The 7880-nt window shown below is 40.3% G+C and overlaps 1 pseudogene; it reads right to left on the reverse strand.

Annotated features, from left to right (window-relative positions):
* Positions 1–213: 213 nt before the first annotated feature.
* On the reverse strand, positions 214–313 carry LOC127116386 (uncharacterized; annotated as a pseudogene).
* Between the last annotated feature and the right edge of the window lie 7567 nt (positions 314–7880).

Consider the following 7880-nt stretch of genomic DNA (forward strand, 5'->3'; position numbering starts at 1 on the left):
TTCATTTATCCGTATTTGTCCAATACGCTGATACTGTTAAAGCTAATGGTGTCACTTCAGAGGCAATTCGACTTCGTCTTTTTCCTTTCTCATTAAGAGATAGCGCTAGAAGATGGCTTCAATCTCTTCCTTCCAACTCAGTCACCACATGGAACGAGTTGAAGAAAGTTTTTCTTGCTCGATATTTTCCGCCAAGCAAAACAGCTATGTTAAGAGCCCAGATAAACGGATTTAAACAGAAAGACAACGAGTCTCTTTTCGAAGCATGGGAAAGATACAAAGACATGATGAGACTTTGCCCACACCATGGTTTGGAAGACTGGTTAGCAATTCACACATTTTATAATGGTCTCTTGTACAACACAAGGTTAACAATAGACGCCGCTGCAGGTGGTGCACTAATGAACAAACCTTATGCTGATGCCTACCAGCTCATCGAAAGCATGGCCCAAAACCACTATCAGTGGGGAACCGAACGAACAATGGTGGAAAAACCTCAAACGAAAACTGGCATGTACGAGATAAGTAACCTTGATCACGTTAATGCAAAAGTGGATGCTTTGGTCCAGAAAATTGAAAGTTTAAATGTATCACCTCCAGCCGCCGTGGTTGCTATAACTCAGAATTGCGAGGTCTGTGGAATCCAAGGTCACACTCCTACGGATTGTCAACTCTTGACAGGAATCCAAGCAGAGCAAGTAAACTATGCTCAAGGAAGCCCCTACTCGAATACCTATAACTCAAATTGGAAGAACCATCCAAACTTTTCGTATAAGAGTAATAATGCTTTGTACGCACCTGGACAGTCTCAAAATCAAGCCCCAGCTATACCTCCGGGATATCAGAAACCGAACCCATCCATGCCTAACAATAACGCCCCTAGGAAATCCAACTTGGAAATCATGATGGAAAACTTTATAGCTTCCCAACAACAAACCAATAAAGATTTCTTAAACCAGAATGTACACACTGGCGAACAACTTAAACAACTAGCAAGCAAAGTAGATGCCTTGGCTACCCATAACAAAATGCTGGAAACACAAATATCACAAGTAGCCCAACAACAAGCACCTACTGCTGCCCCAACTGGTACATTCCCTGGACAGCCCCAACCTAATCCGAGAAGCCACGCTCATGCAATTATATTAAGAAGTGGAACGGAAGTGGAAGGACCGTCTGATCCAAGGATAGAAAACCAAAACCCTAAGAAATCAACTGAGGAAAGTGAACCTAAGGAAAAGGAAGAGAGTAATAAGGAAACCCTAGAAAAGAAGGAACCTTATGTACCTCCACCACCTTACAAACCACCTATCCCTTACCCTCAAAGGCTTGTTAAAACCAAAGATGCGGGCCAATTTAGAAAATTTGTTGATCTCCTTAAACAATTAAACGTTACAATTCCGTTCACCGAAGCTATTACGCAGATGCCCTCCTATGCTAAATTCTTAAAAGAAATTCTTTCTAATAAGAGGAAACTTGAAGATAGCGAAACCGTTACACTCCCTGCCGAATGTAGCGCTATAATCCAAAACATGCCTCCTAAACTCAAGGATTCGGGTAGTTTCTCTATACCCTGTCACATAGGAAAATTTGTCATCGACAAAGCCTTATGCGATTTAGGAGCCGGAATTAGCGTTATGCCTTTATCCATATGTAAGAAACTGGAAATGGGAGAATTAAGACCAACCAAAATGTCTGTGCAACTAGCAGATCGTTCCATCAAATATCCTGTAGGAATTCTTGAAAACGTTCCCGTACGCATAGGTCAATTCTACATTCCAACTGATTTTACAATTATGGACATTAGAGAAGATGATATTACACCCATTATACTGGGAAGACCGTTTTTAGCAACTGCCGGTGCAATCATAGACGTAAAACGAGGACGACTCACCTTCGAAGTAGGTGAAGAGAAAATTGAGTTCATTCTTTCCCAATTCTTGAAAGCACCTACAATAGAAGATACATGTTACTTCATGGATATCATCGATGAATGCATAAAAGAAGCAGAGCTAGGAGAAGACAAATCATCAGACTATCTTTTAAAAGACAAATCTAACCAATGTTTAGCAATAACACCGGACCCCACGCAATGTCTTAACAAACAAACCCTTGACCTGAAAACACTTCCCAAAAATCTGAGATATGAATTCCTAGATTTAGAACTTGAACGACCTGTGATAGTTAATGCAGACCTAGGAAGACTCGAAACAGAAAAACTCCTACATATCTTAAGAAAGTATCCAACCGCACTAGGTTACCACATCACCGATCTTAAAGGAATAAGTCCTTCTATTTGTATGCACCGCATCATGTTAGAAGAAGACTGTAAAACCTCTAGGGAACACCAGAGGAGACTAAATCCGATCCTGAGTGAGGTAGTAAAGAAGGAAATAACCAAGTTATTAGAAGCAGGTATTATATATCCTATATCTGATAGCAAATGGGTTAGTCCTGTACACGTAGTACCAAAGAAAGGAGGCATAACCGTTATTGAAAACGAAAAAGGGGAAACTATAACTAAACGAATCGAATCGGGATGGAGAATGTGCATTGACTATAGGAAACTAAACAAAGCAACCCGAAAAGATCATTTCCCTTTACCATTCATTGACCAGATGTTAGAACGATTAGCAAAACATTCGCATTTCTGTTATCTAGACGGTTATTCAGGCTTCTTTCAAATACCAATTCACCCTGATGACCAAGAAAAGACAACGTTCACGTGCCCTTTTGGTACCTTCGCTTATAGGCGAATGTCGTTTGGCCTGTGTAATGCTTCTGCAACCTTTCAAAGATGCATGATGGCAATTTTCGCCGACTTTCTCGAAAACATCATGGAAGTATTTATGGATGACTTTTCCGTATACGGACAAAGTTTTGAAGAATGCCTTGAAAACCTAGAAAGAGTTCTTGAGCGATGTGTGAAAGTAAACTTAGTACTTAACTGGGAGAAGTGCCATTTTATGGTACAAGAAGGAATTGTTTTAGGACACATCATCTCGAACAGAGGAATTGAAGTAGACAAAGCCAAAATAGAGGTAATCGAAAACCTTCAACCCCCGAAAACTGTGAGAGAGGTACGAAGCTTCTTAGGACACGCCGGTTTTTACCGACGATTCATCAAAGACTTCTCTAAGATAACTAAACCTTTAACCGGACTATTGATGAAAGATGCTGATTTCATATTCGACGATAACTGTTTAAAAGCATTTCAAGCGCTTAAGCAAGCACTGATCTCCGCACCCATAATGTAGACACCCGACTGGAATGAACCATTCGAAATAATGTGTGATGCCAGCGATTACGCTGTAGGTGCTGTTTTAGGACAACGAAAGGATAAAAAGCCTCACGTTATATATTACGCAAGTAGAACCCTGGATGAAGCGCAAATGAATTACGCCACTACCGAGAAAGAACTCCTAGCAGTTGTATTTGCGCTAGATAAATTTCGTTCCTACTTGGTCGAAGCCAAAATAATAGTTTACACTGATCACGCTGCTATCAAGTACCTTTTAACAAAAAAGGATGCTAAACCTAGACTCCTAAGATGGATCTTGTTGCTACAAGAGTTCGATTTAGAAATCAAAGACAAGAAAGGAACTGAAAACGTAGTAGCAGACCACCTCTCTAGACTTGAGAACCTTGAACCGGAAAGAACCTCAATTAACGATGATTTCTCGTACGATAAACTTATAGCTACTTTGGAAGAGAACAACTCCGACAAACAAGTAGAAACCACCTTAGCTATATCTGTCACACCATGGTACGCTGATCTCGTAAATTATTTAGCTGCCGGAATAATTCCGCCCACTTTATCCTACCAGCAGAAGAAACGATTCTTCTACGATATAAAACACTATTACTGGGATGATCCCTTACTTTTCAAAAGGGGCCCCGATGGTATTTTCCGTCGATGTATACTCGAAGAAGAGGTAGAAAATATAATCCAACACTGCCACTCCGCTCCTTATGGTGGACACACAAGTACATCCAAGACCTGCTCTAAAATCCTACAAGCCGGCTTTTATTGGCCCACTATATGGAAGGACGTACATGCGGCTATTAAGGAATGTGACAGATGTCAACGCACAGGAAACATATCTAGACGTGACGAGATGCCACAAAAAGGCATTTTGGAAGTAGAGATCTTCGACGTGTGGGGAATAGACTTCATGGGACCTTTTCCATCCTCTTTCGGTAACAAATACATACTCATGGCAGTTGACTACGTATCAAAATGGATCGAAGCTATAGCTTCTCCAACAAATGACACCCGAGTAGTAACTAGACTCTTTAAGAATATAATATTTCCGAGATTTGGCATCCCAAGAATAGTAGTCAGTGATGGTGGATCGCACTTTATATCCAAGGTACTCGAAAAATTATTGTTTAAATATGGCGTGAGACATAGGATAGCGACACCTTACCACCCTCAGACCAGTGGACAAGTGGAAGTATCTAACAGAGAAATCAAGCAAATACTAGAAAAAACAGTCGCCACTTCAAGGAAAGATTGGTCATTGAAATTACCAGAAGCTTTGTGGGCATACCGAACTGCTTATAAAACCCCCATAGGGACGACCCCATTTAAGCTCATATATGGAAAATCCTGCCACCTCCCGGTAGAATTAGAACATAAAGCCTATTGGGCTATTAGAAATCTGAATCTAAACTATAAAGCCGCCGGTGAAAAAAGAATCCTTGACATAAACGAATTAGAGGAACTCAGAAGAGACGCCTATGAAAATGCCAGAATCTACAAAGAAAGAACAAAACAATGGCATGACAAGCGTATATCAAGGAAAATCTTCAAGCAAGGCGACGCAGTCCTTTTATTTAACTCTAGACTAAAGTTATTCCCGGGAAAACTACGATCCAGATGGTCAGGTCCTTTTCATATCACTAACATTTTTCCCAGTGGAGCGATAGAAATTAAAGGCAAATCCTCAGAACCGTTCACCGTAAACGGGCAACGTCTAAAACACTATCACTATGCGGAAACCAATGGAGATTCGCAAATCCTACACTTAGACGAAATGCCTCCAGGATTAATAGATTATACTTAACAGTTTCTTTGTCGAGCTTGCGACATTTAAACAAAGCGCTTAGTGGGAGACAACCCACAATTATTTTATTATTTCCTTATATTATTATTATTATCTTCCTATTTCTTCCTTAATTATTCTTTTAATTTCTGTTTAGTATTCATTCCTAATTCATTTTAATTTAATAATAACTTTTTTTCTTCTTTCGGCATTTGGCCAAATCCTGACTAAAACTCATGTTTTCTTTTCTCTAGCTAACACTAACCAGATGGGACATATTGATCGTATGGGTATCAAATTCAGAGGAATGGCTCAGAAACAAAAGTTTGAAGAACTAGCCACTAGAGAGATGCTACCTAGTTTATATGCTGATGATTGGGCTATGACTGCTCTTGGACTGAGACAAAGTGTCCTGTATTTGCTGAATCAGATAGGATGGGAGACGTCCCCTATCCTAAGACATTTCACCACCTACCGGAGACTCACACTAGAATTCCTTAGCTCATTAATCTATCTACCCAGCCATGGAAAAGGAATTAGCAGAGGTTTTATCCAGTTCAGAATGTTCAACATGGAGTACCAATTTAATATTAGAGACTTTACCAACCTTTTGGGTTTTCCTACCTCCTTTGACACATTCACAGTAAGCCAGGAAGAACTTTTTGAATATAGAGAACTTGAACACTTTTGGGGTAAGTTGACTGGAAATGACGAGCCCGAGGAACATGAGTTTCTCTCTGGAAACATACACAACCCGGCCTTTCGCTATTTCCATAAGATCCTGGCCCACACTTTATTTGGGAAGAAGCCAAATAGCACTTCAGTTTCACGTGATGAACTTTTCATCATATTCTGTGCTTCTCAGAACCGTCCAGTAAACGGTGCCACCTTTATGCTAGCAAATTTAGACCACCTTATCCAAGATGAGCGAGCACCTGTTAGAATAGGCGGTCTGATAACCATGATTGGTAACGCTATCGGGTTACGTCAGTCGATTCTCGACCTAAGCCCTTTTGTGGCATTACTACTATGAGTATACCCTTCCTCTTCAACACCTTGTTTATAGCAAGCCTAGGATCTGATGAGTTTGAGCTTATTATTAATAACCAGGTTCTTTGCCTATTTACCTTACCCGATCCTAGGACTAGTGTTCATAACCGCAACAACTGGCTCTACAATCTGAACGAAACCCCCACTCCTGCTAGATCCACTGAATCCATCCAGGACTATGAGATTTGTGATGACCAGATCCCTTATGCCGAATCCGACCCTCGGACACCATCCGGCTATTATGATATTGACCCTCCTCCTCAGCCTGTTCAGACCGAAGAATCAACAATACCCGACCTCCGACATCATATGCCCGGTGTAGCGGTGTATTCGTCGCTATATGATCTATCGATTAAATCATAAGCTAAGGGATACATTGAAATTTCGAGTCGCCACCGCACTTTTATTTATCCAAAGGATTGGCTAAAAAGCGAACAAAAGCCTAAGAAGTTTTACACGTAGAAAACTAATAAAAAGATCAGAGATTCTGGGTAAGGGGTAAATTACGCAATGGGAAGGTGTTAGGCACCCACTACGTCCTAGGTACTCCTAGGGAGCCCTTTTCACACTTGTTGTAAAAATTGTTATTTGTTATGACATAAAGATTGTGCAAACATGATTGGGATGATGAGAAAAGAATATACAAGTTAATTATTTTTGTGTTATTGGGTTTGAGCGGATGAACCCGCTGCCTACGTACCTTCCATCAAAGGTAAGGATCAAAACGCCGTAGTTCGGCTAAAAGATTTCCAAAAGTGAGTTGGATTCAATTTTAAACAATAACACTGAGGCTTTTCATTATCAATGGGAGAACACTCGACCAAAACCAACGTCCACCATGCGAGGATAGCTTCAACGTACGAGAGGGGTTAACCCTATTTTCGGTACGGAAGTCTTACTGTCGACTCACTAAAGATAAGGTGAGGTTTACATCAACCACAATGATAATTGAAACCTACGGCTAATGCATGAAAAGATTAACGGACATGGCCAAAACAAGTGAATGAGTGAAGTTAATTGATTGTAATTATGAAAATGGAATCAGAGTATGATTAGGATTGATTCAGAGAAGTATTATGAAATGAAGTTTGGAGAAAGTCAAGGACTTGGGTCCAGGTTTTTAGTTTGAAAAACATGAAGATGTTTGCACAATGTCTAAGTCAAGTTTAAGATCAAAGTGTGAAAAAGTTCTAGGACACAATGAGGATGAATGAGTGAGGATGGAAAGTAAAACTTCTCAGGAGGTTCACTTCTTGAGATCATATAGAGGATGATTCAAGGGTGTCCTTTGGAATGGAAAGTAAGTAACGATGAAATGAACAAACAAATGATACCGGATGCCACTCAATGGTCTTACTCCAATCTCACAAACAAAAGCGGATATCGGATACCAATAGCTGGATTTACACCAATCTCCATAAACAGAAATGGATATCAGAGGCCACTCAATGGTCTTACACTAATCTCCTCAAAAAGAAAACAATGAAGAAATATGGAAGTCAACTGCCAGCTTGTGGGACTTAGGTTAACTCCACACATGATCATAGGAAAGCAAATGCCAACTTGTGGGACTTACAATTGCATCCTCTCACAAACAAAGAGAGCAAAACAGGGATGTCAGATGCCAACTTGTGGGACTTACTCTAACACACAGTATGATCCTAGGAAAACAACTGCCAACTTGTGGGACTTACAATTGTATCCTCACATACAAACAATACAACAAGCAAAGATAAGATGAGTGGCCAATGTGATGGACTTATACTCACTTCCATGTCATAG

Source organism: Lathyrus oleraceus, chromosome 1 (genome assembly GCF_024323335.1).
Source record: "Lathyrus oleraceus cultivar Zhongwan6 chromosome 1, CAAS_Psat_ZW6_1.0, whole genome shotgun sequence".
Classification (NCBI taxonomy): Eukaryota; Viridiplantae; Streptophyta; class Magnoliopsida; order Fabales; family Fabaceae; genus Lathyrus; species Lathyrus oleraceus.